The following is a 10,469-nucleotide window of genomic DNA, read 5'->3' on the forward strand; positions in this document are numbered from 1 at the left end:
GTCCCTGGTGCAACTTCCCAGCTGCACTTGTAAATAGCCAACTGGTTTGCCTCCGGCCAGTTCGGATTCTTAACAGTTGTTGTTGTTGTTGTAAACTTTTCTTTCGTTGATTGTTTCCTTGGCCCTGAAAAGTCCCTACGGAGAGCGGTCAATTAATTATTAAGTATATAATGTAATGTAATGTAATTGTACAGCCAAAGTGACCATCCCCCTTTTCAGTAATTTTGGCAAAAGTCAGGAGATAGATGCTCAGTGCTGCATGGGCAATCGATAAGTGATTTTTCCACAAATTTCCCTAGTGTTTAATTCGATCCTAGACTGCATAAGCAAGGAATGGAACAAAAATAAATTGTTGTCATCAAAACTCTATGTCAATGTCCAAACATCGGGGTTTATGGAGTACAATAAGGTACTTATACCAACAGTTTTAATATTAATGAGCACAAAAAAACTACTAACATTATGTAAACAAATGTAGGTATCTCCTACTAAAACAGTTTAAGTGTGAACTACACTTGCAATACTCAATTATCCTGACCTAGAGAGCAGGTGCTAGGACTCTTAATTGCAGTACCCTGGGCCCTAGTAACACCAACCTTTAACCCTTTCACTCCCAATAGTGCCACTTATAGATTTTACTCTGTCTAACGCCAGACAATTTTACTCGTTAATGGGGAACCCCACAGGGCTGAAAGGGTTAACAACAGTTAGATGCACCCAAAAACTATGTCCCCATTAAACTGGAAAAGCATGTACAACTATTTCTATGAATTTAAGTGCTCCATGGTAAGCAATTTGCACACAAAAAGAAATTGCACCTCCAAACCCTGAGTGACAGAGTGGCTGTTGCAAGGGGAGGCAGTATGATGGACTGCTTGAGGGCCCAGAGTTCCTGGCTCCAGTCTCACTAGGCAAGTCTTTTTTTTTTTTTTGGATTTCAAAACTATGTTAACTAAAGACTAAGTGACCCATGTTTTAAGCCTTCATTTCAAAATGACACTTGATCATTTGAACTGAAAAGGAAGTGATCTGAAAGGAAGCAGAAAAGTTGAAATGAATGGGAGGACGAGACAGAACATAGAGAAGTACTGGAGACCGTCCTAAAGCGAGCAAGAGATCACAGAATCACCTTTAACAGAGGAAAATGTCAGTTTGGAGTGGAACAAATTTTGAGTTCTTCGGACATGTTTTCACCAAGGATGGACTGAAGCCATCACCTGACAAAGTAAGAGCAGTCAAGGAGTGTGTAGTGCCTGAGAACAAAGAGGCACTACAAAGTTTCCTGGGAATGGCAAGCTACCTGGACAACTTCATCCAGAATTATGCAGTCATAGCAGCACCACTGTACCAGCTGAGAACAGATGTTCTATGAGTCAAATGAGTCAATGAGTCATGAGTCATGAGTCATGAGTCAATGAGTCAATGAGACTCACAGTCAATACAGCAATAACTTATTGATTAAGCCTAAGCCCTTGTTTCAGTGATTAAGCCTAAGCACTCTCTGAAATTTTAGCTTTCATTTTATGGGTTAGGGTAACTGCACTAACTCATTGACTCATTGACTCATAAATACTTGATACTTGTACCAGCTAACCAGGAAAGAAACCAAATTTCTCTGGGGTAAACAAGAAGAGGAAGCATTCAGAAAGATACACTTGACACCATCTCAAATGAGAAGACCATGGCATTCTTCGACCCAAGCAAACCCTTAATCCTCCGTACAGAAGCAAGCTTCAACGAAGGATTATCAGTGGCCCTGCTCCAGAAGACAGACAGAGGCATACAACTGGTACGCTTCATCAGCCGAACAATGACAGAAAAAGAGAAGAGGTACAGTCAAATCAAGAAGGATGCTTTGGCAATCAAATGGGCCAAGGAGAGACTGACAATTTACCTACTTGGAGCACCCACCTTCAGAATCGTGACTGCCCAAAAAAACACTAGTACCTTCGTTTAACAAAGTAAAGGCCAAAGTACCACCAAGGATAGAGAAGTGGATCTTGGAAATGCAAGACGTGGATTACAAGTTGGTACAAACCAGGAAAGGATCAAGCAGATCCCTTAGACTTCCTCTCCAGACACCCTCTGCCAGAGACAGGGCATGACAAACCTGAGAAGATCATTAGATGGAACGTGAATGCAGAGCACGCTGTGGTTGTCACACAAATCAGAGAGGAAAATCGGAAAGATGAGATCATGCAGCGATTAGCCAAAAGGATTACTAAAGGGGACTGGCATAAACACAAGAGAGAGAAAGACCTTGAACCCTACCTACCTGTGAAACAGGAGTTATCAGTTGCAGAGGGACTTATCTCCAGAGAATGTAGAATCGTACTACCACCAGCACTTCAGAGGAAAGTGATTAAACTAGGACACAGCCTAGGAGACTTAGGAGAAACTAAGACCAAACAAATGCTCAGAGAAAAATACTGGTTCCCACTGATGAACAGCATGATAGCCACAGCTATTGACCAGTGTTATGAGTGCCAAGTGGCTACGAAAGGAGGCAGAGAAGAACCAATTAAGGTGACCAGCATCCCAAACTGCCCTTGGGACACAGTATACATAGACCATGGTGGACCGTACCCAGATGGACACTACAATCTTGTCCTGATTGACAAGAGAACCAGATACCCAGTGGTAGAGTCTGTACCATCAACTGACTTCCAGACCAAAGGAGAGATTGAAGCACATCTTCGCCACATATGTGGAACTCCGAGGAGAATTGAGAGCGACAATGGACCCCCGTTCAATTCTAAAGAGTTCAATGAATTTGCAAAGCAAGAAGGATTTCAGCACCACAGGGTGACAGCCCTCCACCCAAGAGTGAATGGAGAAGCAGAAAGATTCATGCAAAACCTAAACAAGACCGAACAAATTGCAAATCTGCAAGGCAAAAACCGTCTTGAGAGAAGAAACATGGTTGAAGACATGCTCATCACCTCCAGATCAACGTTGTATCCAGCTACAGGAGTTGCAACTTACGAAGCCCTGAAGGGGACACGCGTGAGAATGAAGTTGGATTACATTGAACCTGAACCACAGAGAAATGAGAAAGATGACACCATAGACCACAGAGACGCAGAATACAAGCAAAAAATGAAGGAACATGAAATGAAGGGAGAAAGACCAGAGAGAATAATCTGCTACTAGGAGATTACGTGCTTGTCAAGCAACCAAGGAAGAACAAGTGGAGTACACCCTATAAACCTGTGTTTTATGTTGTGGTTGCCAAATAACAGCCAGACGTGTGACAGATGGACGAACAGTTTGCCCAGATGCCAGTCTATTTAAGCTAGCAAATGGAGTAGTCAACACCACCGGTGAACCAGAGAAGAACGAGGAAGTGCAAACACCACAGCCAGTTCCAGACCTTGAGATCCCAGAAAAAGAGACTCCACCTAGTGCACCACCTGACCCGCCAGATATGACGGAAAATTCAGAGAAGCCAATGGAGCCACCCAATGCAGAAATAATTCCGGAACAAGAAGCAGAGCATAACCAACCAGTGGACAGACCAGCAGTGACGAGACCCAGACGGGGAAGGCCCCAGCCTTCACATTTGAAGGACTATGTGTTAGCTTAACAGTTGATTTACATGTAAGTTTCGTTTGGATTGAACTTTACTAGAGTTACAAGCTTTTGTTAGTTTGGGAGGGATGTAGTATCCGTTCCTCCACACGCAGCGCAAGCCTACGTTGTATCACGTGATATCCCATTAAATCAGTGCTATCAAACATTGCGTGTGTTCACTGACAATCTTTCAGTAGTGAAAGCCAGATTGTTGAAGGTGGAGTCAGAAGCGCAACAACCAAAAAAACAAAACACCATTAACCTTTTGTAAGATACAGGTATCTGTCATTCAGAAGAAAGTTTCAATAATCATTAGTGTTGTATAGATTCAATATAAAGAAGACCCTTCACTCTAACTGAAAAAAAAAAAAAACTTGTGCTCTGTTTCCTTGTTTGAAATATCAAGAGGAAGAGGCGCCTCTTTGTATGAAGACCAGTTAATAGCTGCAAAAAGCAAAAGCAGCTCCACTTCTACTGCATGCTTTTTGCTGAGCTGTTTTTATAAAAACGAAGAGCTTGTAGGAAGAAACCTGACAGGGGCAAGTGAAAAAGAGTCAGTAAATCCTGACATACTTTCATCATTATTGGGTAAGAACATGGACCTTCACAATCATAAATATCACTTTTATCAAGGTTTGAAATATATTGATTGCCACAATGAAACAAAGCAAAAGATTTGTGCAAGTCAGGCTTCTATAATAAAATTATTGAGATTTTAGTTGAGTTTATGTAAAAAACTCACTTGTATTCTTAAAAAGCGAGTATCTACTAGCACAACTGCATGGATGTCATTCTCCACAAAACCTTAAAATTGATGCCCAGTTTGCATATTCCAGATTTACTCTTTCATTCTTATGATAATCATCAGCAAAAGCCCTCTATTTAAATAAACACTAACCTTTATGAAATCCTCTTTGTCACGACACTAGTAATGAGTTTAAATTAATTTGTGGGAATGGTATTACGTCTTTCAATGTTTCTGCCTGTTTTGAAGGTTTAAGCATGTAAACTGTATAATTTTAACTTCATGTACATTTTGTTTGCAGATTTTGCTGAAAAGGCTGGGGGAAAGCAGGCAGCAATAAAGCAGGCCCTGTGCAACAAATTAAGTTCTATTACTACAAGGGCAAGTCAGTGGCAGCCACCCAGAAAGGCATAACTTTTGTGCATTTTCAGGCCATTTAAAGTCCATATGACACAAAATTTTTTACTTGCTTGTTCAAAAGAGCTTTCAAAATGGTGAAGAACAGCATTTACTTTCTTGTGATAGCACTCTTGGTAGCCTGCGAGCAGGCTCACTTTATAGCAAGGGCGGTGGAGCCACAATCGCCAGCCGGCAAAGCTGGCGAGAAGAATGGGGCGAGAAAAAGTGAGCCTGCACGCGAGCTATTGATTTTTGAATTCCCCTCGTTCACTGATGAACGCAGCGATTCAGTGCAACCTGAGTGCATTTCACGTCACACTTCTGGCATTTGTGGACTTTGTTACTCAAGGAGCGTTCCTCAAGCTTTCGGTTACTTCTAACTTACATTTTGAACTAAAACAACAGCAGAGAACAGCTGTGAATTGTTTACTGGAAGGCAGGGATGTCTTCGCTGTGATGCCGACCAGTTTCAGCGAGAGTTTTATTTTTCAGCTGTTCTCCACGGCGATAGAACAGAAGAAGATTTCAGAAGTAAAGCATCCGAACAGTGTGATTTTAATTATTTGCCCGTTGTTAAGTGTAAAATGGGGTTGACTAGCCTACACAACTCCTACGGTTTGTGACATTTGTACATTTGCCGTTCTCTGTTTGGTCTTTCGACCTTTTTGGTCGCTTTACTTGTGTTCATGAAGGGCACTTCATCTTGTGTAATAAGGAGGAATTTCAAATAGAGTTGAGTCACAAGATCGTGCTGTGGCAAATTTTTATAGGTCATAGGTCTGCCTTGTTTCCGCTGTTATCTGCATGTCGCCTCGTAGAGTTTGACACATCTGTAATTTGCCATGTGTCTGTGTATTGTTAAGGCTCATTTCTATTGAAAGATATGCTTTTAAGATCTTTTAAGTCTCCACGAATTACCGTGAACATGTTGTTTACTTGCATTCTATATTGTGCGCCAGGCCCGGCTTCGATTTGAACTGTTTGCAAGTACAGTAAGTAGATTCTTATCACGGATGTCATATTTTGTTCTTGTACGATTCTCCTCGGGAGATGCCGTAGCTTTACTTAGAGAAAGCTACATATGTATACTTTTGTCTAGATACATTCTAATGTTTCTTGCAGTTATCTGATCGAGCTTAGGCTTCTTTAGCTCGATGTGTAGGTTTATTCCTCCTGTGGTCGTTCTGGCACTACATGATTAAAATGAAGCTGTTTACACTCAAGTCTGTTGATTGTTTTGTGTGTTGTTTATATGCCATTGTTCAGCTTAGTTCAGTCATGTCTGTTTACATTTTGCTTCGCTCCTATTGTATAGTTATCTGCTGTTTGTGAAATGCCGACATGACACCTTTCGAGGAGCAGAATTCAAAAATCAATAGCTCGCATGCAGGCTCACTTTTCCTTGCCCCATTCTTCTCGCCGCTACACTCTTGGTAGCCAAGCTATTATAATTAATTCAAGATTTTGATTTGTGCAAATTAGATGACTTGTGACGTCACATAGTGGACACAAAATTATGTAAAATCACAAAACATGGAATCTCTTTGCAAATACTAAGTCTGCAGGGTTGATGTGCTACCAAAACTACACATTGTAATAGTGATTACGATGTCACCATAGCAACATACTCGTTACCAGACTTCTACCTTCCAGATATCGAAAATGCCTTCTTTGTTGCTTCAGAGTCTAACAGACTTCATTGTACTCGTGCTGTGTAATGTCCATATTCGGTGACATGCACTGAATGCACATAAAGTGCAAATACATGTAAGGTCCTTTATGGGGGAGGGAAACTCTAATTTTACCCTTTGGATGGAGGGAGCCTGGAGCCCATTGCTTTGGTATGGAAATGTCACAATGGTCTTCAGGGATATTCCATTTTTTGTGATTTTACATCATCTTGTGTGTCCACTATATGACGTCACAAGTCATCTAATTTGCATAAATCAAAATCTTGAATAACTCAGCAACCAAGAGAGCTATCACAATAAAACAAACACCATTCTTCATCATTTTAAAAGCTCTTTCGAACAAGCAAATATAAAATTTTGTGTCATATGCACTTTAAAGAAGATTAGCCATAATAGTGTTTATTTTTACCGAAAGTGACTATCCTTTGCTCAGTTGTTTTCTTGTGTGACATGGCAATTGATTACAACACATGTGAAAGAGATTAATTGGCATCCAAGCTGAGGTGACAGAATTTTTATCAGAAAGTCATCATTGACCTCCTTGACTCCTCAAGTAATCTTGATCACTATCATCTGAGTACAGGGTAATCATGACTTCCTTTGTAAACCATATCCTGTTTATGGATATTTTTCTGTGTTTATCCTTAAATACATCTTATAACAATTTATGTATTTATTTTTTTACTATGCATTTTTCATTATACACAGCAATTTGCACAACAAAGAAAAGTGACCCACTATCATTGCAATAATATTTTTGTGAAAGATATGATAAATCGATTATAATTATTCAAACATTGATAAATAATAGAAAAAGCAACAGTAAATTAATCTAAGACAGCTCTTTTTTAATATATTGTTTTTTTTGGACTGGAAAAAGATTCTTCTGAAGGATTTTGGTAAGCTTCGTGATGTCCTCGTGAAAACCCAACCAAGTTTTGTTGATCTTGTAGGCTCTGTCAACAAGCGTGCGAATGAGACCCAGTTTGTAAGAACGCGATGTAAAACTAAAGTAACTATAGTCAAAAGGCCCGTAAAGGTTTTCTTACGGTAAACACTAGTGACAGGAAAATGAGTGTCATTGCTGATCAGAACATCTAAGAAAGGTATCTTATGATCTGTTTCCTTTTTCATAGTGAATCTGATGTTAGGGTGCCTGGAGTTACGTAATGTAGTTGAAAAATAATAGCGCTTGATTCTCCTAATGAAATACACAAAATGTACCTTTGTCCAGGATATTCAAGGTTTATCTGTGCATGGTAAATTTATGGTTTCTTTTGACATAGTGAGTCTTTTTACCAACATACCTCTTGAAGAATGTATTGACCTGGCGGTCAAGTACATTTCTGATGGCAATCCTGATATTAAGTTAAGCAACATCGAACTTAAGAGCCTTTTTTCCATAGCTACCGCTCAGACCCACTTTTTATTTAAGGGTTCTTTCTACGACCAGATAGATGGTGTAGTAATGGGCTCCCCCCTTGCTCCTGTTCTTTCTAATTTATTTATGGGTCATCATGAAAAATTATGGTTAGAAAATTCCCAGGACTCTGAGATATTGTTTTACCGACGTTATGTTGATGATACATTTTGTTTATTTCATTAGGAGAATCAAGCGCTATTATTTTTCAACTACATTACGTAACTCCAGGCACCCTAACATCAGATTCACTATGAAAAAGGAAACAGATCATAAGATACCTTTCTTAGATGTTCTGATCAACAATGACACTCATTTTCCTGTCACTAGTGTTTACCGTAAGAAAACCTTTACGGGCCTTTTGACTATAGTTACTTTAGTTTTACATCGCGTTCTTACAAACTGGGTCTCATTCGCACGCTTGTTGACAGAGCCTACAAGATCAACAACACTTGGTTGGGTTTTCACAAGGACATCACGAAGCTTACCAAAATCCTTCAGAAGAATCTTTTTCCAGTCTATCTAGTTGAAAATATTATTAATCACTACCTCACACTTACTCCCCATGGCTGTAATCCCCCAGCTTCCGTCTCTGACACTATACGTACCTTTTACTTTAAATTACCTTATATTGGTCCTTTTTCTTTTATCACGCAGAAAAAGGTTCGCCTCTTTGCTAAACGTTATTGGAATAATATTGATATTAAGTTAGTTTTCTCATCATTTAAAATCAGCAACATGTTCAGTGTGAAGGATCCTGTCCCTAGTGGGCTCCGTGCGGGTGTGGTATACAAGTTTTTGTGTGCGGCCTGTAGTGCCTGCTATGTCGGCGAAACTACCCAGCATTTTTCCATACGCGTACGTGAGCACACTTTCAGTGATAGGAACTCGCACGTCTTCAAACATCTACAGAATTCTGAGCATTGCCGCACTTTGTGCTCTAATGATTGTTTTAGCATCCTAGATCACGCTTCTACCACCTTCCAACTTAAGATAAAAAAAGCCATTCATATTCAATGGGAGAAACCTACAGTTAATCATCAACTTTACCACGTTAATTTAAAACTTTCTTTGTAATCTTTTACATTGTCATGTTTCCTTACAGCTAATTATCATTTTGGTTCACACTATATATTCAACTCTGTACTTTGTAATTTAAACTGAAGATCACAGAAGTTTCTGTCGAAACATGTTTTTAAATTTAAAAAGTGTTGTGTTGTTTCTTAATTGTTACCCCATGAATTCCACTTAACTTAAGACTGCGTGACCGCGGGACTGCCGGAGTCCTACAACCACGAAGTATTCGGAACTACGCGACTGCGGGAGTGAGGGAGCAGTACCTTTATAGCGGTCAAAAGTGGCCGGGTATTCTACAATCGCACCGCAATTGATTTTCCAACGTAAGAATGTGGTATCATCCCGTTTCCCTTTTTAAATGATCGTCCGTGGTCCCCCGATTCAGGACTAACAACCGGAAGTAACTTCAGGGACACTATTTCCAAGAAACGTTACCTAAATGAAAGTCAAAGCAGCTAAATATACCTTCCAGGATAGCCTTGAACATCTCTGCTAGGTTTTCATGAGCGTTACCCGGGGATAACCACACTTCTAGTTGGTTGAATGGCGCCTCCAGAACCGATCAGCCGGACGATGGAGCGCGATGTTCTTTGCTGCTGGAGATCGCATTCAAACGATCCTGAAGAATTAAGGCAACCCTTAACTTCTTAATGTTTAGCTGTTTTTTCTTTCCCTTTCCTTCCTGTTCCAATTTGCTCAAAATCCACTGGTTTCATACGAGATAGCCTCAGTCCTGGTGCCTACAAGTGAACTACATTGTATGCTTGGGTCCCTAAAGCTTCTTCCAAAGTGTTGGCGGGTTGTTGGCGGCTCTGGGTACGAGAATTTGTTGTCTCGATGCCCTCATGTAGACAAACATGACCTGTCTACAATGTCTACAGTGGGAACATCATCCACATTTTCTACCATTTAAACAGGCCACTTTATAGCCTGCATAGCAGACGTTTCGGTGAATTTTAGAAGTTTCTTTTCCATCGGGGTTGACTTTCGAGTTATCGCTTGAATGTAAACCGAAGTCAAAAGAGAAAGCAAAGGGAGAGGGGGCAATAAGAAGAAGCGATAAGCCGCCTGCAATCAACCCCACAACAGCTCCCCACAATATTTTTGAAACCTCCCGGGCCATTTCCAATCAAGTGTGGAGGGCACGGATTTGATATCAACCACCAACCAATCATACGTGCGCGCCTTGTGCTAACATTGGCGGCAACCTGGTTCCCAGGGTCTCTCTCTTCTCTGCCTCCATTGGAGGCATTCTACTGTGTGCGATTCGTCGACAATGATACAAAGCCGACAATTTTTTGTGAAAGTTATGAGAATGTCATTTCAGCACGTTGAGAAATGCCTTGTCCAGCACATCTTCTGCCGAGGCGAAGACTAAGGTGGAGCTTCCGAATGGAAACATCTGACTGCCGCGAACGAGGTTGCCGTGACCCTTAATCCTTCAGCTTCTTAATCTGGTCACCGATGATACTTCTCAAAGGTGTGACTACTAATGCAGACCACATTTCACCGGTTAGAAAAAGCTGAAATATGAAGCTTTTTCCGAATCCCTTGGGAAGGACCG

The 10,469-nt window shown here is 40.6% G+C and overlaps 1 pseudogene; it reads right to left on the minus strand.

Moving 5' to 3' along the window:
- Positions 1–9,719, minus strand: part of LOC138022370 (NFX1-type zinc finger-containing protein 1-like) — a 42,709-nt pseudogene extending 32,990 nt beyond the window's left edge.
- Positions 9,720–10,469: the final 750 nt, after the last annotated feature.

This window comes from Montipora capricornis, chromosome 10 (genome assembly GCF_036669925.1).
Source record: "Montipora capricornis isolate CH-2021 chromosome 10, ASM3666992v2, whole genome shotgun sequence".
NCBI lineage: Eukaryota > Metazoa > Cnidaria > Anthozoa > Scleractinia > Acroporidae > Montipora > Montipora capricornis.